At 37.1% G+C, this 23,878-nt stretch overlaps 1 protein-coding gene across 2 annotated transcripts in view; it reads left to right on the forward strand.

The window, feature by feature from the left end:
• The window catches only part of LOC137238514 (V-type proton ATPase 116 kDa subunit a 1-like), a 41,947-nt gene that overhangs the window by 2,389 nt on the left and 15,680 nt on the right, over positions 1–23,878 (forward strand). The gene's annotated exons all lie outside the window — the stretch shown is intronic.

The raw sequence follows: 23,878 nt of genomic DNA on the forward strand, positions 1-23,878 counted from the left end.
TGTGTAAAACAGTAGAAAAGAAATAAGAGGCAAACAATTTACAATTGGCGGGTTATTTCATGATCCTATAGTAAATTTATTATTATTGTACAAGAAATCGCGCACTCTCTAGTGCTAAATTTGTGTGGGCAAAAGCGTCATTCGTTTTTTGTCAAGGGGCTCTCCGTAAATCTACCAAGCCAGTAGAATCGGAGAATTGTACACTTGTTCCTTTTCTTATCTTAACAGCAAAACCCTATGAATGCTTTCCTCCTACAAATAAGTTAGGAGATGTGATTCTGCCTTTTTAGGCATTTTTACACGAGTCAATTTCCAGGTCGATTTTTTTTGACCTTAAACCGAAATTATAAGGCAACTGTGCGTCCAAAACTCGACCAAAAAATCGATTCATGTAAAAAGGCCATTAGTAAATACTAGAGATATTATAACGATATTAAAATTCTGAACTACTATACAAATTTTGGTCAAAGTCTAGAACAGGTGTCGACTGCTAATACGCGTCCAAAATATCGGGAGAGGTGTCAAACGACGCGTATTGACCCCGACAATAATAATTCGAAGGCGGAAAAGAAGATATTTGTAGGTAAGGTTGGCATAAGGTGTTCTGCGCAAAAATACTATGGATCTCCCCCCGATTTTGGAGGAGCCCGGGGTAATTTTTCGATTTTCCCTAGTATCTTTTGAACGAGTTTACATTTTTATTTTCCGCCTTTCGGATTATTAAAACTAATGTCAATACGTCTTTTGACACCTCTCCCTATAATTTTCTTCAATTGTATTTTTCTGAACTTCGATTTCAACTTCCTCAACTAAATCTGAAAAAGATATACTAATGATTGCATAAAAACTATTTCGATTTTGTAGAAAACAAAAAATATATTTAAAAAAATATCGTTGGTTTAATTCACAAAGACCCCAACCAACAAATTTAAAATTATACAAGAGAAGCAAAAACCATTTATTTTAACATTCACTACAAGTTCATAGATATGGGATTTTCAAAGTGGCATAACTCCGTAATTATTGGCTCTAACGATTTCCAATTTTTACGAGGGGTGTATTTAATATATCACACAGAAATCTGTGAAAAACGCAGTTTGGAAAATCGGTGGATTGGTGCTATTCGATGTAATTATTCAATCCTAACGTCTTGGATAAATTCCACAGTCATTTAAAAATCCCAAATTAATCACTCTTAGTCGCACTTGCAGAACGGGAAGCTATTTTTTTAGCGCATATTTTTTTGTTTTTGTTTTTTGGGATTTGGGATTAATGGCAGTGGTTCTATGACCATAGTGCCAGGTATAAAATCGAAATGGCCTTTCTAAATTATCATTTAATTTCACATGTTCCTCCGTTATGCACAATATCTCCGTTATTCACAGTAGCTCCGTTATTCAATTGTATTTAAATTTCGTTATTTCTCGTAAAAATATTAATCTCAATTCAAAGTTTTTTCTTCAATTAAGTATTTTAATGGCAGTATGCCAAGGACAAATTCATAAGTTTTTCTTCCATTTATATATATATAGTCAATATATATTTGTTGTAAAATTTGGTTTTTAAATGGCACCATGCCAGGCGCAAAATGAGTAATATGTTTTTCCGTTAGTTACAGCTTGACCAAACCGAGCCTAAAAATGTTTTTGGTTAAATTGTGGGTAGCTGGTCCTTCCCCGTTAAACTCCACAATCAAACTGGAATAGCTTTTAAACGAGTAAACTTAGTAAAAAAATTTTTGTATACCTTTAAGTTAGATGGTTCAATTTCCTAACGCAATAAGACACCTCTTAATATTAAAGCAAACAGCCAAAATTTTGACAGCTTAAAAGCAAGCTTGTTTAATATCGAGTGAAAGGTTCTCGTGCGATATGCATCATCTTTTTGTCGACTTCAAAGTAGCTTATGACACCTTGAGTTTATGACACCTGGAGTTTCCTGAAATGTTTACAAGTATTTGCTAAATGAAGTTGAGCAACACCGTAAGAGGAGAGGTGGGTCTTGCACCGAACAAGGAAAAGTGGAAGTAGTTGCTGTCATCAAAGAAAGAGTCGGTGCATATGAATCTTAGGAAGCACGACAATCAATGTTGATGCATATACTTACATACATATACAAAATTTTAACTATAAAGGACTTCATATTTCTGGGAATCAGAATTATAACTCTTTTGCCAACAAGTCGCGAAAAGGCAATTGAAAAGTGAAGTTCTCTCTTGAAAAATCACGCTCTATAAGACTCACATAATGCCTGTCTAGAGTATTGGTCTGAGATAGGGACGATGTCAAGAGAGAATGGGGTGGCTTCTCCGGAAGATTTACTAAAATATGTGTTGCAATAATCTAATTTTGAGTTTTTAACTATCTCACCCCGCGGTAGACTTGCTGTTTCAAAAACAACAACAATAAAAACTGAAACGTTCTAAAACTTAATAAAAAATACTTTATCTGAAAATTTAAAAATTTTAAGTGCAAATTGTTGACGTTGTGTGCCAGCAAAGTGTGAGCACGTGATGTTCGTTTTTTTGTCTTGTGCTTTTAATTGAAAATATCACTGTAAATATGTGTACATATTTATGTATGTATGAACGACTGCCAATAATATTTCTCGTAAGAAGTGTGAAAAGGCAAAACGGCTTATCAAACTACTGCAAAACTGAGTAAACGACATTTGTGAAAGTATTTCTGGAATCTCGTGACATTATTCCAGAGTACGAACCTTAATAGCATTTGTTGACTATTTCTTGAAATTAAATAAGTAGGTACCAATTTTTTTTCCTAAATAGGTATTGCAATATTTTGATACGCAATTTGCACCTCCCCCCATAAAATTTATCTACGTGCATCTGGGACGTCAACCGGCTTTTTTAAACGGTCCATTCAATAAATATTTGAAAGATATGTATGTATGTACATAAATGCATAGGTTTTTTTTTTTCATTGTTTGTTTCTGCAGGTTAAAACATCCACTTTTTCAATCTAAAATCAAGATTAATTCGTTTGGTAATACAAAGCGGCCTACGAACCAGATAAAAAAGAGACAACTGAAGTGGCATAAGTTGTCTTTGGTTGTCCTGCACAGGTTTCAGTTAAGAGAATGTTATCCACCTTAAAATTTATTCTTTCGAGCTTATTAGGAAGTATTGATATTGATGAAGAATTCATTGTTATTAACCCCAACTGGTTATTGCAAATCAAGAAATTATTGATCTCTGCTGCGTACAGCAGATGTTGGAACTGCGAGCCGCAGGAAGAAACGGTTGAGCACGTTCTGTGTTTTATGTGTCCTGAGATTGCGAGGTCAAGGCCCAAGCTTCTGGAGGCGGCCGAGTTGGCAGATCTCGAGGAAGCAAATACAACTTCTAGTATTAGCAAGGAGGATGGAGTTATTCTATAACATAAATCTTGCCACCTAATTGGGGGTTTTGCATCTAGTAACACCATGCACACATTCAGTCTATGTGTGGTCTTCATTGACCGGCCAGTTGGACCAAACCTAAACTATTCGCAAAGTTCACGTACACGACTTAAAGTTTGAGCCTAAATCTGAAAGATTTTTGTACTAAATATATGACCAAATCAAGTTTTATTTAAATTTAGATCATACCATCCTTTCTGAAACCGAGTGCGGAGAACAGGGTTTCAATTTTAAACCAGAGAAGTTGTCGCTTGCGGCTATAAAAAAAAAGAAAACTATAGTTAGCAGTGGCCTGGTTTTGAACCTATGTACGTGTCCCGGACCCCAGCAGTTAAAGAAGCTAACGACAAGTTGATTACCAATAAACTAATAATAATGCACACTATCTGTTTATATTCTAAGAAGAAAAAAAGTAACTACTCTTGCATGGAATTGGCATTACATTACATTACTTTCCAACTAACTACTAGTCAACTACGAAGCTAAAAAATAAGGAAAGCATATAATAAAAACATTTCCAATCATACACTTAATCGGACTAAAAACCAACCTGGCTTTTATTCTGGATGCATGAAATTTGGTCTGGGCATTGGAGACGGTAAATTTCCGGTTCAAAGAACCAAAAAACCGCATCGATGAACCAATTCAAAAGAGCAAAGTGGTTCGAACCGCAAAACCGAACCGATAGCATTTTCCATCCGGTGCACCACCCTAGTGTGCATACATACACATAGATTTGTACTTATGTACATACACATTGGCAACGTTCTCGGCTTGTCAAACTTGAATGGCTGTCACTTTATTTACTTACGAATTTATTACAGTCATGTGAGTTTGCATACCTACTGTTGCTAGAAACGACTTTTCTATATTGAGCCGCTCCCAAATTTATTCCAATTTAACACTGACTGCTCCCTCCTCCTTGCCATTGCAGTCGAGCTTTTTTGTATTTTGCTTTGTACTCATCCTTTCTCCATTTATCATACATGCGTTCATAAGGTGTTTAGCTAAATACATTCTTTTGTTGGAATCAGGGACGGCAAATAGTTATTTTTTTTTCATATTGTAACGATTTTACTTGCAAATCCTCTTATTTGCAACATTCTGCTAAGTTCGATCACTAAACTGTTGAATAAATAACTCCAATAGGTAATAATGCAAAATGGCCTTTATTAAAGTACTTCACAATAACACTCAAACTGTGCAACGAATAGCTTGCTTAATAACCAAACTGATTGATAGCTCAAATGAAACTCTACTATTTAAAATAATACTGCTCTTGCTCGCTAGATAACGTCTTAATCGAAATCTCAAATCAAACTGAATTCCAGCGCCTCTACAATTGCCGCCTTTTATACTCTTTGATTTCAACCTTCGCATCTTCTAGGCGCTTCCAGAATCTACTAGTCCATCAGCTCTCAAACTTCTCAGCTGTAACTACAATTGCACAATTTTATAGTTTTTCTCATTGCATACTTATAGGAGTATATCAGATATATGCATGTGTTTGTGCATTGACTCTCCGCTGCTCGTATACGTACATGGTACATATGTGTAGACGCAATTATTGTTTCGTTTATGTAGATACATAATGATTGATCTATGGATGTGAATTCACGTCACTGCTTAGCATCGGCTTAGAGATGGCAGCTCTCCTTAGTTTTGCTAATATTCGTAACACTGCCCTCCACTTAAGTCTGATCGTCCCGATTAGACAAATCTCCCGATCTAAACGTTGCCAGACTTTCCAAAATGGACCACTTTAATTTTGGTTAGTGGTTTACCGATGGTTTGTATGCGGTACACTACATCGTTGATCCGTTTTACAACTTTGTATGGGCCTTCCCAATTACACTGCAATTTCGGGGACAAACCTTTTTTACGTTGTGGGTTGTATAACAGCACCAAATCTCCTTCCTGAAAACCTTCTGAATTAACTGCTTTATCGTATCTGGCTTTCATCTTGTCACTCATAATCTTTGTTCGTTGCCTTATCAGATCATGTATTTATCTTAGCACTTCTTCCAAATCACTAGTGGATTTCTTGACATTCCTCTCCGCATTGGCATCTATCCCAAACTTCAAATCAGCTGGCAGTCTAAGGTCATTGCCAAAAATTACTTTTGCAGGGGTTTGGCCCGTTGTCTCATGCACTGCTGATCGGTAAGCCATCAAGAATAATGGTATGCGGGTATCCCACTCTTTATGGTACTTGTCTACTACTTTCCTTAAGTGATCCTCCAATGTTCTATTGAATCGTTCTACCATACCATCGGATTGAGCATGTAATGCAGTTGTTCGTGTTTTTCGAATGCCCAATGATTTACACAATTCCTGGAACAGAGCTGATTCGAAATTCCTGCCTTGGTCAGAATGTAACTCCATTGGTACACCATACCTTGCAACCCAATTGTTTACAAACACTTCTGCTACCGTTTCCGCTTCTTGATTTGGGATTGGGTATACCTCTGGCCATTTGCTGAAATAATCCATAACTACCAGTACATATTTGTTTCCGCCGTTGCTAGTAGGAAATGGACCGGCGACATCCATAGCGATCCTTTCAAATGGCGCACATGAGTTATATTGCTTCATCTGGCCATGACTTCGGGTTCTGCGCCCTTTCGCTCTGCTGCAAACCTCGCAGTTCGCAATCCACTCAGTGACCGTCTGACGGCAACCAGCCCAATAGAATCTCTGTTTAATTTCCTCGAGCGTCTTCGTGATTCCAAGATGACCTCCGCTTGGACCATTATGCAGCTCGCCGAGCACGTCAGGAATCCTCCTTCTGGGAACAACTATCAGTTTCCGATGAAGGCAACCGGATATCAATTCTAAACTGTTCCACTGTGCCCAATATGACTTCGCAATGGGACTCTCTGCTGACATATCTTCTCTGTTTGGTCTTTCGTTTCGTTCGAGACCTTGCATAACACGTGACAGATCTGTATCTTCTAGCTGACACTTTCTTAGCTTTTCCTTGTCCCATTCATCTGCACATGTTATACTCATTAGCCGGACATCTATAACGTCTTCTTTAGCCTCGGCTTTTGAACAGTGCTTGCATTCCAAACAAAATGGTTTTCGTGACATTGCATCGGCATTTCCATGGGTACTACCTTTTCGATGCTCAATGGAAAAGTCATAGCTTTGTAGTCGCTCAATCCACCGTGCCAATTGTCCTTCCGGATTACGGAACTGCAGAAGCCATTTTAAATCTGCGTGATCTGTCCTAACACGGAATCGCTGGCCGTAGAGGTATTTGTGAAAATGTTTAATGCACTCTACCAATGCCAACAGCTCTCTCCGCGTAACGCAGTAGTTCTCCTGCTCATCCACCAGTTGTGATAAAACGCCTCCTATAGCATATCCGCTCGCATCTGTAGCTAGAATAAATGTTGCTCCTGGAATCGGATATGCTAACATTGGGGCAGTGCACAAACGCTCCTTCAATGTTTGGAAAGCCACTTATTGCTCCTTCTTCCATTCAAAAGCTTTATTTTTTCTTGTAAGCTCATGGAGGCTATGGGCTACGCTGGAAAAATTTGGTACAAATCGGCGGTAATATGTGCACAGCCCAAGGAAACTTCTTAATTCATGTAGGTTCTGTGGTCTTGGCCAATCCTTTACAGCCTCTATCTTTTCGTTCGCAGTGCAGATGCCCTCTGTCGTTACCTTGTGACCCAAATAATTTACTTCCTTTTTAAACAGCGCACACTTTTTGGGACTTAACTTCAGACCAGCGCCAGCTATTCTTTGGAAAACTTCCTCCAAGTTCTTAAGATGTTCATCAAAATTCTTACCCAATACGATGATGTCGTCGAGGTACACAAAGCATGATTTCCAATGTAGTCCTTTCAGTACCTGGTCCATGAGTCTCTCAAAAGTAGCTGGTGCATTACAAAGTCCAAAAGGCATCACTGTAAATTGCCAAAGATCATCACCGACACTGAGGGCTGTTTTCTCTTTATCTTCCTCCTTCACCTCCACTTGCCAGTAGCCGCTTTTCGAGTCCAGCGTGGAAAACCATTTCGTACCAGATAGCGAGTCCAGAGTGTCGTCAATTCTTGGCAATGGGTAGCTATCCTTTTTCGTTACGTCATTCAACTTCCGGTAGTCCACGCAAAACCTCATTTTTCCATCCTTCTTTTTTACAAGTACTACCGGTGAGCTCCAGGGACTAGCTGATGGTTCGATGACGCCGCTGTCGCTCATTTCTTGTATGATTTGACTCACAACTTCCCGCTTCGCCAGTGGAACACTACGTGGAGCTTGACGGATCGGGCTCGCATCTCCAGTGTCAATTTGTTGTTTCATAACATTGGTGCGGCCTGGTTTGGAACCATCCTGGTCAAATATGTTCGCGTACTTTATGAGCAGTTGTTTTGCCTTACTCTGATAGGCTTCCTCTAGCCCCTGCGTCCATGCCGTGATGTCATTTGAAAGATCAGTATTACTAGACGAAACGTGTTCATGGAGCTGTTCACAGTTAATAACTACTTCAGCCTCTTGGCATCTTCCCAAAATAGCTCCTTTAGTCAGGTTGAGTGGTGACTTGAACTCATTGAGTACTCTTACCGGAATACGTCCATCTTATTTTGTCATAGCCAGGGTTTTTCCTACAAGTATGTTCAGTGCTGATTTGTTTCTGCTTCGACAACCCACAATTTGTTTGTTCCACAATCTCCATCAACCTTTGCCCAGATTACTGCTTCGGATTTTGGTGGTATTTGCTGACTCTCTTCCACCAGGAGTCGTTTAATGCTGTAGCCTCTCTTGTAGCCGAAATTAAGTGGTACATCCATGTTCTTATATCGCATCATCTTGCTTTGCATGTCCATCTTGATGCCCTAGTCGAATAAGAAGTCCACTTCAATTATGATTTCATCAACAATCTCTGCCACTATAAAACTACGTCAACTACCGTGACGTTCCCAATTGCGACTTCACATGATACTTCTCCTAGAACCGTGCTGTCTTCTCCAGTGGCTGTACGCAATCTTGCTCCATGCAATGGTCTTATCTTCTTGTTGACTAAATCTGCTCGAATAATGGAATGGGATGCACCCGTATCTACAGTCAGTAAACGTTCCTTTCCATCCACATGTCCTCCTACAGTAAGATTGTTTGACCTTCTTGCAATTTGTGAGATAGAGATTACGGGGCATTCAATTGAGGGAGCCAGCTGTCGCCCCTTGCGGCTGACTAGCTTTAGTTTAATGATTGGGTGGACTTGGAGATTTGCTCATCTCCTTCAGCTCTGCGTTTACGGTCACCCACATTGTTGGAGCTATAGACCCCGGTGCTGCAATGTCGTGCCATATGACCTGGGTTGCCGCACTTGAAACATTTAATAACTCCGGCATTTTTCTGTTGTGATCCCTTCAGTGCTTCCAAAATTGTGTCTACCCAATCTGGTCTTTCCACTTCCACACGATGAGCTTTGTATGCTGGTTTACTCAATAGTGAGGCCGTTTCCTGAGTCAATGCATGTGATACCGTTTCAGCAAATGTCAGGTTTGGGTTTGCGTATGTAGCTCGCTTCGTTTCCACGTCCCGTATGCCATTTATAAAACTCTGGATTTTTCCCTCTCGGTGTATTCCACGGGTGCGTCCGCATTTACGAGATGAGCCAACCTTTCAACATCCGAGGCAAACTCCTGCAAAGTCTCATTCGCTCTTTGATGACGGTTTTGCAACTCAATTTGGAATATCTGTTTCCTATCCCCGCTTCCATAACGTCTCTCGACATCGGCCATCAATGCTTCATAGTTGTTCCGCTCTCCTTCGGGAATCGTCTGTAGGATTTCGGCTGCTGGCCCTTTCAATGCCACGAACAGAGCTGCAACTTTATCTTCAGCATTCCAGTTGTTCGCTGCCGACGTCTTCTCAAATTGGAGCTTAAATACCTGGAATGGAACAGAACCATCAAACGTTGGGGATTTTACCTTCAGAGTAGACGTTGAAGTGATTGGACGTTTCAATTGTAACTCTTGAATCCGATCTTTCAAAGCATCTATCTCGGCCTCCATTTTATCTTGTCGACCACTGAACCCTTCCTGAAACTGCGTTAGTTTCTCTTCCATACGCGATTCTAGTTGTGCAGAGATCTGCGATGATACCTGTGCTGAAATTTGTGTCGACATTTCTGATATACGTACCTCTTGTGCTTCAATTTTAGAAGTTATTTCTGACGACATTTCTGAGATACGTGTCTCCTGTGATTCAATCTTCGCTGTTATACGGTTCTCCTGTCATTCTAGTTGTTTTTCCATCTTGGATGTTATGCGTGTCTCTTGCGAAGCCAGTTGAGATGACATTTGTGACGACATTTCTGAAATGCGTGCCTCCTGTGCTCCCATCTTGGATGTTATCTGTGTCGACATTTCTGACATATGCGTTTCTTGTGCTTAAATTTTCGATGTTATTCGTGTCTCTTGGGATTCCATCTGTGATGACATTGTCGATGTTTGAGCAGATATTGTAGCCAAAATCGTGTTCAAGTCTGTGCTCGTAACTGTCTGCGATGTTTCGTTTTTCATTTCAATTTTTGTTGTCGTCTCGTCCCCATCAGGATAAAAGACATACTCGTCCACATCAATTCCTTCTGCTTCCATTGCCTCTCGTAGTCGTGCTTGGAGTTCAAGTTTAACGCCGCTTGTATTCAATCCACGGCTCTCCAACTCCTTTAGTTGCTGGATCTTCAATTCACTGAACTTTGCCATGCCCTTGTTGTCCTCTAGAATTTATTCAACAATTCCTCTTCCGACACCAATTGTAACGATTTTACTTGCAAATCCTCTTATTTGCAACATTCTGCTAAGTTCGATCACTAAACTGTTGAATAAATAACTCCAATAGGTAATAATGCAAAATGGCCTTTATTAAAGTACTTCACAATAACACTCAAACTGTGCAACGAAGAGCTTGCTTAATAACCAAACTGATTGATAGCTCAAATGAAACTCTACTATTTAAAATAATACTGCTCTTGCTCGCTAGATAGCGTCTTAATCGAAATCTCAAATCAAACTGAATTCCAGAGGCGCGGACAATTGCCGCCTTTTATACTCTTTGATTTCAACCTTCGCATCTTCTGGGTGCTTCCAGAATCTACTAGTCCAGCAGCTCTCAAACTTCTCAGCTGTAACTACAATTGCACAATTTTATAGTTTTTCTCATTGCATACTTATAGGAGTATCTCAGATATATGCATGTGTTTGTGCATTGATTCTCCGCTGCTCGTATACGTACATGGTACATATGTGTAGACGCAATTATTGTTTCGTTTATGTAGATACATAATGATTGATCTATGGATGTGAATTCACGTCACTGCTTAGCATCGGCTTAGAGATGGCAGCACTCCTTAGTTTTGCTAATATTCGTAACAATAGGTATGCATGAAAAGGTTGCAAGAAAGCAACCTTCACGTCTTTTGGGGAAATCGTAACCATTATCATTAGGTAAATTTGTTTTTGGTAACAAATAACCATCATAGCAACCTAAATTCATTATGACCGTTTCATATCCGTGTCTTTTAGTGCTTTAGCTTATGGGTTAATTTCTTTATTGATGCCTGCGTATTTCGGAACTAACCCAAAGAAAATCACAAAATAGTTCCGAAATTACCACAAAATGACCCCGAAATATAAACGAAATGATCCTTAAATAGTTCCCAAAACCATCCCGAAATGATGTGGAAATACTTAGTCCTGATATGACCTTAAAAGGACTCCCGACACGATACTGATATAGGCTCGATTATCGAGAGAAAGTTGCGAAATGACCCCGAAGTAAAGATATACGCCGCCGCCGATTTTGGTCGTTTTTCGCATACCGCCGGCGAATGTCAAAAATACCTCGTTTAAGACTGTTTAGGCCATTTATTGTTCATTTCAAAAATTGTTTCATGTCGAAAATTGATCGGATGTGGTCGAAAGTATGGTATTAACGGATGCGCATCACTGCCAGTTATAAGAAACTAATTGCGAAATTTAACTCTTTCGAATTGTTCAAAAGTTATTTATAAAAACAGGCACTTTCGATGTAAGCTTAACACGGACTTGCAATTCACAAAGTTATTAAAACAAAACACTAAAAGAAAAGTTATATAATAAATTTATATGCTGACTGCATATTTTTTTTCAAAAAGTTTGTAATGAACAATGAATTCAAATAAAATGGCTCACGGCGAACAGGTTTTCAAATTGTCTTCAAGTTGTTAAAAAAGCAAAATACCCAAAAAGTGTCGATTTAAAAAAAAATTTTATATTGCGATTGGCTGAAAGAATAAGCGAAATCAGTGATGCAAAATCCTTTAGTAGGTTCTAGGGGCATAAACACCCCTTTGAAATGATTCTTACCTCATACTTTAGTTGAGGATATATCTACGTATGGGAAGGGTTTGAAAAATCATTTGGGCTTTCATTCAAACATCTGTTGTTTATTTGCGAAACTTAAAAATAGCGTCTGAAATGTTAATTTTGATTTTCACACTTCATCCTTCAACACCCAAGTCTCCCGGTTTGACATTTCCTAAAATTGGCGGCCCTATCCAAAACTAGTCCCTTGGAGTGAATCACATTGATTATAGCTTATCAACTAAGTTTAAATATCACCTACACCTTACGGTTCCTTTTACAAATGTGAATACGTAGGCACATATATTTACCAGGTGAGGCTTTGTCCTTCGCAAGAACACTCAAAGTGGTGAAGTAAAAGCTTTCCCAAGACAGTCCAAGTTCCTTGTAAAATTTTAATTATGTAGATGCGCCGAGGATTATACGATTTTCACCCATTCCGCAATGACATCCACTTAGACGAGGGCGGCATCCTTGGCCGAAAAGTCACTCCCTAACGTTTCAAGGTGCTTCTCTGGTTTAGCTCGGAAGCATTTCTCGACAAGCATCCGTTGCAAAGTCTTCGGAGCTACGCCTAGAGCTTCTAGGAAAGTGACGTCGACGAAGGTATGAGTTCGAAGTCGCAGTCCTATAGCTTCTGTGCTGGCATATGGTGTGAGGGTCAGGAGGCGTGATAGCGACTGGTGGTCGGGATTGCTACTATTCGCACATTGAGAATTGTAGCTCTTAAAAACAGCCGAAAAAACTGGAGGCGCCCTGTGCCACGAGAGTCAGAGTATTAATAGAAGATTAATAGCAACCGTAAGTCGCCTTTGTGCGTGACCGCCAAGGAGCCACAAATTATTTAAAGAAATTGTGTTCGTGAGGATTACGAGGAGTTAACCTTAGGTGAAACTACGCTTTGGACAACATATACAGACAAAAGTGTGACTATTTTATGTATCTCCAATTCCAAAGACCGGGGTTAGGTTCGAAACCTCCCTGGAGCAAGTGAACGAGGGACAATCCCTCCGCAAGGAGCTACTACTGAAAATTTCTGAACGGTCTGCGAGATCTTGAGAAAAAAACCCCGTATCTTTCCGAAATGGCCAACACGTTGATTTCCTTAAATACATACAAACAAAACCTTTCCTAAATATTATTTTTTTTAAATAGAACAAGTAAAAACGGGACTGTCTTCGGCTGTGCCGAAGACTTCATACCTTTCATGAATGGGGCTGAACAATAATCTTATCCCGCTCGTAATCTCCGAATAATCGGATGTATAAGATAAGAAATATATAGTGAACAGATCTACATACCTTAACGATTTTTAAGATAAATATAAAATAAAAAATAGGTAGGTACTTTGTGTGAGGATCCAAAGTTTCAGGTTTTTTGTGGTCTGCGTGTAAAAACTATGACTACGAATCACGTATTTCAACAATATATGACGTAAACGTAACTATTTGATGAAATTTGATGAATTTTGAAGCTTCTAGCCGTAAAAAGGGGGCAAAAATTAGAGTTTATATGGGGTATATAATATATATACCACCGATCTCTATGATTTTTTCAGACAACAATATATGCTATATACGTAAGCATATGGTGAAATTTGAAGCGTCTAGCTGTTAAAAAGGGGCAGAAATTGTGCACAGTTTCTTATCTGAACAATCGGTTGTATGAGATATATACTATATATACCACCGGTATCTGTGATTTTCTCAGACAACAATATATGCTATACACGTAAGCATTTGGTGAAATTTGAACATATCTAAACGATTTTTAAGATAAATATAAAATAAAAAATAGGTAGGTAATCTGTGTGAGGATGCAAAGCTTCACGTTTTTTGTGGTCTGCATGTAAAAACTATGACTACGAATCACGTCTTTCAAAAATATATGACGTAGACGTAACTATTTGATAAAATTTGATGAATTTTGAAGCTTCTAGCCGTAAAAAAGGGGCAAAAATGACAGTTTATATGAAGTATATAATATATATACCACCGATCTCTATGATTTTTTCAGACAACAATATATGCTATATACGTAAGCATTTTGTGAAATTTGAAGCTTCTAGCTGTTAAAATGGGGTAGAAATTGCGAAAAGTTTCTTATCTGAACAATCGGTTGTATGAGATATATACTATGTATACCACCGATCTCAATGATTTTTTCAGACATCAATATATGCTATATACGTAAGCAATCGGTGAAATTTGAAGCTTCTAGCTGTTAAAATGGGGTAGAAATTGCGAAAAGTTTCTTATATGAACAATCGGTTGTATGAGATATATACTATATATACAACCGATCTCTATGATTTTTTCAGACAACAATATATGCTATATACGTAAGCAATCGGTGAAATTTGAAGCTTATAGCTGTTAAAATGGGGTAGAAATTGCGAAAAGTTTCTTATCTGAACAATCGGTTGTATGAGATATATACTATATATACAACCGATCTCTATGATTTTTTCAGACAACAATATATGCTATATACGTAAGCAATCGGTGAAATTTGAAGCTTATAGCTGTTAAAATGGGGTAGAAATTGCGAAAAGTTTCTTATCTGAACAATCGGTTGTATGAGATATATACTATATATACAACCGATCTTTATGATTTTTTCAGACAACAATATATGCTATATACGTAAGCATTCGTTGAAATTTGAAGCCTCTAGCTCTTAAAATAGGGCAGTAATTACGAAAAGTTCCTTATCTGAACAATCGGTTGTGGGGGATATATACTATATATACGACCGATCTCATCAATTTTTTCAGGCAACAATACGTGCAATATACGAAAGTATATGGTGAAGTTTGAAGCTTCAATCTGTTAAATTGGGTAAGATATTACAAAAATCCTCTTTTTCTGAAAAATCGGTTGTATGGAGGATATATGCTATAGTGGTCCGATCCGGTCGGTTCCGACAAATGTCTAATCGGACACCCAAATACACCCGCTCACCAAATTTTATCAAGATATCTCAAAAATTGAGGGACTAGTTTGCATACAAACAGACAGACGGACATGGCTAAATCAACTCAGCTCTTCAACCTGATTATTTCGGTATACTTAATGGTGGGTCTATCTATTTTCCTTTAAGGACTTACAATTTTCGGTTTCGTGACGAAATTAATATACCATTTCATTTTCATGAAAGGTATAAAAATGAAGCTTTTTAAAGTAAGAACACTGGCGTACGCCGGCGCCGCCGATAAAGTGATCGGCGTAAACCTCTACCCCGTAGGGACCCAAGGGCGTGGAATGGTGATGACCGGAACTCAGCGAACGCCCATATATGTATGTACTTCATCTTGCTACCGAAACCTCTCAGCCTAATGAACAATCATGTGCTAATTAAAGTACATACATAGTTAGTCGGCGGTTAACATATCAGCTGCTATATTTCATGCGGGCGATATATACATATATGTATAATCATGTGATTCTCTTTAAATACTTACATACATACATATCTCCGAGTATGTAAAAGTACTGTGCGTAACTAAGATAAGATAATTAGGTATGCATGTACGTATGTATGCAGATATTTTAACTTTAAACTCACCTGATCAACAATTTAAATAGGAATCTGTCGTTTGCGCGAACTTTTCATTTCTTAGAAAATTAGTAGTGCTTTGAACATACATACATATGTAGATAGGTGAGTATTGCGTGCTCACATATTAAGAACATACGGTGTGTGCTCACTAAGTGCGTTGGGTTCCTAAAAATTGTTGGGTCATGTAATCTCTTTATGCCGTTTTTTAATACTTATAAAGTGCTATTCCTGAAATTAGGAACTAGATCAAGTTGTACATACATATATTAAATGATTCCTAATAAAATTGCTGCCCAGCTATATTTCCGCAAAGTTTTATTTTTTCATACAGTTCCATTATATAAATGAGATTCAAAGTCATCTATGTCCGCTAATTTTGTCTTTTTGAGTATTTTATAAAAGTCAGCATAATCTCGCCAGTTGCTATCTTGGTCTGTCATAATATTAAAATTTTGAGTTCAAACAGTTTACAATAAAACATGTGATATGTACATATGTATGTATTTCTCTGGATGTATTCACGCAAATTATCCAGCTAATGTGAGCAAAAAGTATATACATACATATGTTTTAAGGGCAGAGATATGCTCGGTGCCTAATACTTTTGTATATACTTTAGGGCGGGTCTTGAAAAATTAAATGAACGATTTTTTGCCGCCTCACGACTTTAAATGCTTATACCTATCTTATTTTCTTGAATTTCCGATGTATACTGGAACGATTTTCCGTCATCCCTTGTCAAATTTGGGTTCGAGACAAACCGTTTTCGGCGTTGTGCCATAATCAGTGTCGATTTTCGTTTCGTTTCGAGAACGAAGCCGTTTTGTCTCGAAACCAAATTTGACAAGGGATGACGGAAAATTGTTCCAATATACATCGCTTATATCTATCCTTGGAGTCAAAGTTCAGATTCCGCTATGTAAATTCAAAAATTTTTCACTTGTTTCTTAATATGTAGTATGCAACACCGATAATACTATAGTCAATGGCATATCTAACCGGGTTTTATGTAAAACAGAAAAACATCGAAAAAATTATGGATTTTCAGCATTTGCATTAAACATAATGTGGTGTTTAACCACAAAGCTAAGGTTGGCTGGCCAATGAAGACCTAACTTAGACTGAATACGTCTGTACCTGAACTTCTGTTATAAAATAAGTCCGTCCTCTTGGGAAATACTAGAAGTTTTCTAAGGTCTAGCTTAGTTGCTGCCTCGAGTTCTGGCAACTCTGCTGTACCTAACAGCTGAAGACTTAACCTCTCAAGTGCAGGACACGAAAGAGCGTGCTCAACTGTTTCTTCCTTCAGCCGCACTTATTACATCTGCTGCTGTTACTGCTGAGGCCTAATTTGTATGCCTGTGATGCCAGAAGGCAGAGTTCAGTTAGTATGGTCTTCATGAGTCTTAAGTCTTCTCCCTTTATAGATATGAGGAACTTTGTAACTGTTATGATGATCTAAGACAGTTTGCATCCCCACACTTTTATTCACGCCTTTCCTGCTTTATGGATCATAGGCAAGTGAATTGGGAAGTCTATACATCGAGAGCTGCACTTTCTTTTGCCATCTCATTGGGCTTTTCTTTACCTCCTATTTATGACCGAGAAACCCGTGTAGATGTATGGCCCGGTTTGAGAGAAGTCTCCCTAATGCTTGTTTGCATTAGTTTCCAAAAATAAGAACATATTTGGTTAAGTGCAATACTTATGTATAATTACAAATAAATTTTATTTTGATTAAAATAAAAGCGATAAAAATTAGGCTATCGAACTATTTAACAAAATAATAATATATTGTAACGAATTTCAGGGAACTCCGCTTACTTGCAAACTTCTGCTTACGTTCGTATCGCTAAACTGTTGAATAAAACACTCCAATATTCTGTATTACAAAATGGTCTTTATTGACTGCTTTGAAAGTACTTCACAGTTAAGCTTCACTTCGCAACTGATAACATGTTCAAAACAAACTGATTGCTCATGCCTCAGCTGGTGCTGCTTTTATACTCTTCTAGAATTTACTAGTTTGCTGATGATTGCATACTTTTGTGCGTCTCTTCTCTGCTGCTTGTATGGACATATGGGTAGACATAATGATTGATTTGTTGATGTGCATACGAGTCAATGCTTAGTATCGGCTTAGAGATGATAGTATCCCTTAGAGCTATTGTGATTTAAAAAACGGCATCACATCAGGTTATTTAATTTTTTTGTTGAGAAAATGGTGATTTCATTAAGCTTCAGCAGCCCTAAATACTATTCTCATTGAATTGCAAACTTCCGTAGCATATTTTTTACAGTACACTAACAAAATATACGGTTATGCATTAGCTAGGTCATTGCAAAACCGCAACATCAAAAACCGTAGTTAATTTTTTTAATATCGAATAGCAAATAATCAACTGTGAAAACAAAATAAATATGTAGTGCAAAGCAAAAAGTTTTAATAAAAAAAGTTGCTCATGATCCGTAGCTTATATTTGCTATAATTAGCAACATTTCCAACTTCAAATACACAAAAATCTGAACTCCTTAATTATTATGCTTTTTACAAATAATAAGATGGATGGCAGCCGTTTCCTCTTAAATTTTAAACACAATCAAAACAAGTAAGAACGGGACTGTCTTCGGCTGTGCCGAAGACTTCATACCTTTCATGAATGGGGCTGAACAATAATCTTATTCCGCTCGTAATCTCCGAATAATCGGATGTATAAGATAAGAAATATATAGTGAACAGATCTACATACCTTAACGATTTTTAAGATAAATATAAAATAAAAAATAGGTAGGTAATCTGTGTGAGGATGCAAAGCTTCACGTTTTTTGTGGTCTGCATGTAAAAACTATGAGTACGAATCACATCTTTCAAAAATATATGACGTAAACGTAACTATTTGATGAAATTTGATGAATTTTGAAGCTTCTAGCCGTAAAAAGGGGCAAAAATGACAGTTTATATGAAGTATATAATATATATACCACCGATCTCTATGATTTTTTCAGACAACAATATATGCTATATACGTAGGCATATTGTGAAATTTGAAGCTTGCAGCTGTTAAAACGGGGCAGAAATTGCGTAAAGTTTCTTATCTGAGCAATCGGTTGTATGAGATATATACTATATATACAACCGATCTCTATGATTTTTTCAGACAACAATATATGCTATATACGTAAGCAATCGGTGAAATTTGAAGCTTATAGCTGTTAAAATGGGGTAGAAATTGCGTAAAGTTTCTTATCTGAACAATCGGTTGTATGAGATATATACTATATATACAACCGATCTCTATGATTTTTTCAGACAACAATATATGCTATATACGTAAGCAATCGGTGAAATTTGAAGCTTATAGCTGTTAAAATGGGGTAGAAATTGCGAACAGTTTCTTATCTGAACAATCGGTTGTATGAGATATATACTATATATACAACCGATCTCTATGATTTTTGCAGACAAAAATATATGCTATATATGTACGTAAGAAATCGGTGAAATTTAAAACTTATAGCTGTTAAAATGGGGTAGAAATTGCGAAAAGTTTCTTATCTGAACAATCGGTTGTATGAGATATATACTATATATACAACCGATCTCTATGATTTTTTCAGACAACAATATATGCTATATACGTAAGCAATCGGTGAAATTTGAAGCTTATAGCTGTTAAAATGGGGTAGAAATTGCGAAAAGTTTCTTATCTGAACAATCGGTTGTATGAGATATATACTATATATACAACCGATCTCTATGATTTTTGCAGACAAAAATATATGCTATATATGTACGTAAGAAATCGGTGAAATTTAAAACTTATAGCTGTTAAAATGGGGTAGAAATTGCGAAATGTTTCTTATCTGAACACTCGGTTGTATGAGATATATACTATATATACAACCGATCTCTATGATTTTTTCAGACAACAATATATGCTATATACGCAAGTATTCGGTGAAATTTGAAGCTTCTAGCTGTTAAAATGGGGCTAAAATTTGCGAAAATATATATATATATATACTATATATATATACTATATATACCACCGATCTTTATGATTTTTTCAGACAACAATATATGCTATATACGTAAGCATTCGTTGAAATTTGAAGTCTCTAGCTCTTAAAATAGGGCAGTAATTACGAAAAGTTCCTTATCTGAACAATCGGTTGTGGGGGATATATACTATATATACGACCGATCTCATCAATTTTTTCAGGCAACAATACGTGCAAAATACGAAAGTATATGGTGAAGCTTGAAGCTTCAATCTGTTAAATTGGGTAAGATATTATAAAAATCCTCTTTTTCTGAAAAATCGGTTGTATGGAGGATATATGCTATAGTGGTCCGATCCGGTCGGTTCCGACAAATGTCTAATCGGACACCCAAATACACCCGCTCACCAAATTTTATCAAGATATCTCAAAAATTGAGGGACTAGTTTGCATACAAACAGACAGACGGACAGACGGACAGACGGACATGGCTAAATCAACTCAGCTCTTCAACCTGATTATTTCGGTATACTTAATGGTGGGTCTATCTATTTTCCTTTAAGGACTTACAATTTTCGGTTTCGTGACGAAATTAATATACCATTTCATTTTCATGAAAGGTATAATAAAATGTATGCTGTATGTATGTATTCATAGGTGTTACGCCTAATCAAATACGTACCTACTTTTAAAAAAGCTACATATATATATAAAGTTGCAAATACTGCAAAAATAGAAATTAGCATTTTACTGGCGTTTTTTTTTTAATTTTCGCAAATCATTGAAAATAAAATATTTTTGGCTGTCATTTGTTACATTGACAATAAAGTTCGAAGTACCAAGCACAACCGACCATTGTGAAATGTGAACTTGAACTATTCTGTGACATGTGTTTGCCTTCTCCAATCTCCAAAAAATTAAAATTTATTTGTTAGATTTGATCATGGCATTACCATTTGAAAGGGTGAGTTTGGAACATCGTTTATCGGACCCTTATATTATTTTAAGTATATTGTTTAAGCGACTTAAACTATGAACATTTTTCGTTCGTTTGCTTCAGTAGCCATTGAGTGTGCTTGTAATTCTCAACTGGTCAGTGAAATATTCTAAAGACATAGTTTGAGTTTTTTAATTAAAAGCGAGGTTCTTCGGATGGTGTGCTAATACATCAGAGCCCAGTGCTCGCCTCCATATCACACTTTGAAGGGGTTCTTCAAATAGAAGATTAGGTGGCTCATTAGAGCGAAACCTCAGAGTGCCCAACGCTCGCCCCAAATTAAATAAATAGAGGTTCTTCGGATGGTGTGCTAATACATCAGAGCCCAGTGCTCGCCTCCATATCACACTTTGAAGGGGTTCTTCAAATAGAAGATGAGGTGGCTCATTAGAGCGCAACCTCAGAGTGCCCAACGCTCGCCCCAAATTAAATAAATAGAGGTTCTTCGGATGGTGTGCTAATACATCAGAGCCCAGTGCTCGCCTCCATATCACACTTTGAAGGGGTTCTTCAAATAGAAGATGAGGTGGCTCATTAGAGCGAAACCTCAGAGTGCCCAACGCTCGCCCCAAATTAAATAAATAGAGGTTTTTCTTGTAGAAAATGTGGTGCCAATACCTCAGAGCCGTCCCGCGCTCGCCTCCATATCACATTTTAAAGGGTTCTTCAAATAGAGGATGAGGTGGCTCAGTAGAGGGAAGCCTCAGAGCCCCCAGTGCTCGCCCCCAAATTAAATAAATAAAAGGTGTACTGATGCTATGCATCCTCCCATGACTTAAACACACCAATAACACTAAAACTACCCAACTTTATAAACTGAATCCCTTAAAATAAACATAAATAAAGGTGTACTGATGCTATGCATCCTCCCATGACTTAAGTACACCAATAACACTAAAACTACCCAACTCAATAAATGGAATACATTAAATCAAAAACCCCATAAACTCAATACAGTCCATTAATAATAATAATTTATAAATTTAAAAAAAAGGAATGCTTGGTGGGAGTTGAACCCGCAACCCCGGGCGTTTGGTCGGGTACGTCAGCCACTGTGCCACGACTCATACGCTTACAAGCACATAAAATTACTCATTTATAACTCTTATTAAACTGCTCGCCCTCAATTGCCCAAAGCTTAGACATATATTAATGCGGTGCGCACACCTGGATCAATAAGGAGCTAACTCAAAAATCATAAATTGCGAAAATACGAGTACCTCCGAGCTTCCGAATTCAATAACTGCCGAACTGTATACTCTCTTGTTAATACCTCCACTAATAAGCGGAAAAAGCCTTTGTAAAAAATAAAAATTTTATTTGCGCATATGTTCTGCTGTTTTGACCTTGGTGTGTGATATGATATCTTCGACCGTCGATGATTTGATTTTAAAAGACCCCCTTCATTAGAGCAGAAGTGGCCGAATCAAGTTTTTAAATCTCTTGTCCGATTATCTGTTAGCCTTCCGCAGAAGAACAAGGACTGGTAAGGTGCCTTAAACCCAGCTTTTCAGTACAAGTTCAACTCAGTTAAATTACGCTTAAACTTATTCTGTAGTTTTTCAGTCTACTTTAACTGAAGTTTAAGCTGAGCTTAAGCGGCCGATTTGGCAGGGTTAAACTCTAGTTAACCCATCAGTTATTTGCGTTCGTTCGAAATAGCGTCAAATATATCCAACAAGCATTTGGCCTTGAGTACCATTACAGCTCATATTGATAACTAGGCATACTTCTAAAATCTCAAGAGTTGTTTGGAAACAGTGGCTCAACTCGAGAATCATAGCGTACTCAGCAAAAGAGGGCATTATTTATAAAGCAAAAAATGCTATAACTTAGGTTAAAAACAACTTGTTATTAACAACTTGTGGTTCTCTAACTCGACTCAAATGTAAGATTCCATACTACAGTATTTTCACGAAAATAAAATGAAATATATATAACTTAAAAAATAAATAAATGTGAGGCGCGATAACCTCCGAAGAGATTTAAGGCCGAGCTTCTCTTCCAATTTGCGTCGTGCTCCTTAAAATTTTTCCTATAAATTGGCGGGACGGTACCAACTTTTTTAGTCCGACTCCGAACGGTATCTGCAAGGCAGATGAGTTTTCACTGAGAACTTTTCATGGCAGAAATATACTCGGAGTGCTTGCCAAACACTGTCCAGGGCCGATCCAGCTTAGAAAAATTTTCTACTAATTAAAAAACCATATTTCTAAAGTTTTGATGTTGCTTTGCTCGGTGCGTTAACCCAGGATCTTCGGTGTGGTAGACGGAGCACGCTACCATCACACCACGGCGGCCACCTATGTATATAATTTATTTTTGATTAATTACTGTACACTTCTCAAAATCTCTCGAAATTAGGATAACAATTGGAAAATATTAATGACATTGGAAATCAACTAGTAAACTTTTAATTTTACAAAATTTTTCAAAGGGTGGATAGTGATTGGAGAATTAAGTTGGATATCAACTCGAGAACTATCTGGTTTAAGAATAATTAATAAATGATGTTGGACATCACTTCCGGAACTGGATATACATTTCGCTGGAGAATTTTTTCCCCCATGTTTGCTGGGTAAACAAAATCCAGCTGTTGCCGTATCTACAAATTATCTAGATAATATAAAAACCAATGTTGCCGCCAAAAAAGCATATCCCAAAGGCGACCTTAAACTGTGACTGAAAAACTGCTCAGTAGTTTAACTGGAGTTTAAATTTGACTAGAGTTTAAGCAAACTTAGTTTATGACAAAAATCTACTCTTTTATATTAAGTTAATTGGTGTGCAATAATATTTCTTGTTTTAATCAGACCGAAATTTTAAACGATAAGGGAAATAATTTTTCTATTTTCTAATTATGAAGTATGTATGTATGTATATTAGGGTGGCCCTTATTTTCCAAAGTGTTCCGATTCTCACCCCCTAGAAATATGCGAATAGCCTAAAAACTAGAATATAAAAAGTTTTAGGAAAATCGAAAAAGGGTTAGAGGTGGCACAAAGAGCTTGAAGTCCTGAAAAATGACGAATTTTACAATTTCTTAAATTTGGTCAACCCTACTTCATTTGTTATGGGTGAAAAGTAATTTATCGTGTTATTAGTAAGTTCTAGAGATATTTGACTTTCAAATAAATCTCAAACAACAAAAATTGGTCAAATAATAATAAAATTATAAAATAAATTATGCCTTAAACACGGTGTCATAACTTCAGGCATGTGTATATAAAGAGTATACGTAAATGAGTTGTTTAAAATTTTTTTATTATAAATTTTTTTGAAAATACATTTTTAAAACATATACATATATCTTGGTAAACTTTAACTGACACGTATATAATATGATATTATTTCCTAGGATCTAATTAATGATGATTTAGTATGTGATTCAAATTGTTTTTTGTAATCAGTTACAACTTGTAAAAAATATTGTTTTTCTTGTTCGTCATATGTAAATATTCTATTATATTCTTCCATAAGCTTTACTCTCCGTTCTTCTGTGCCGTTAATTTCTTTTATATTTATAACAGTATCCTTA

The sequence above is a fragment of the Eurosta solidaginis genome, chromosome 1, assembly GCF_040869045.1.
Source record: "Eurosta solidaginis isolate ZX-2024a chromosome 1, ASM4086904v1, whole genome shotgun sequence".
NCBI classification, from domain to species: Eukaryota; Metazoa; Arthropoda; class Insecta; order Diptera; family Tephritidae; genus Eurosta; species Eurosta solidaginis.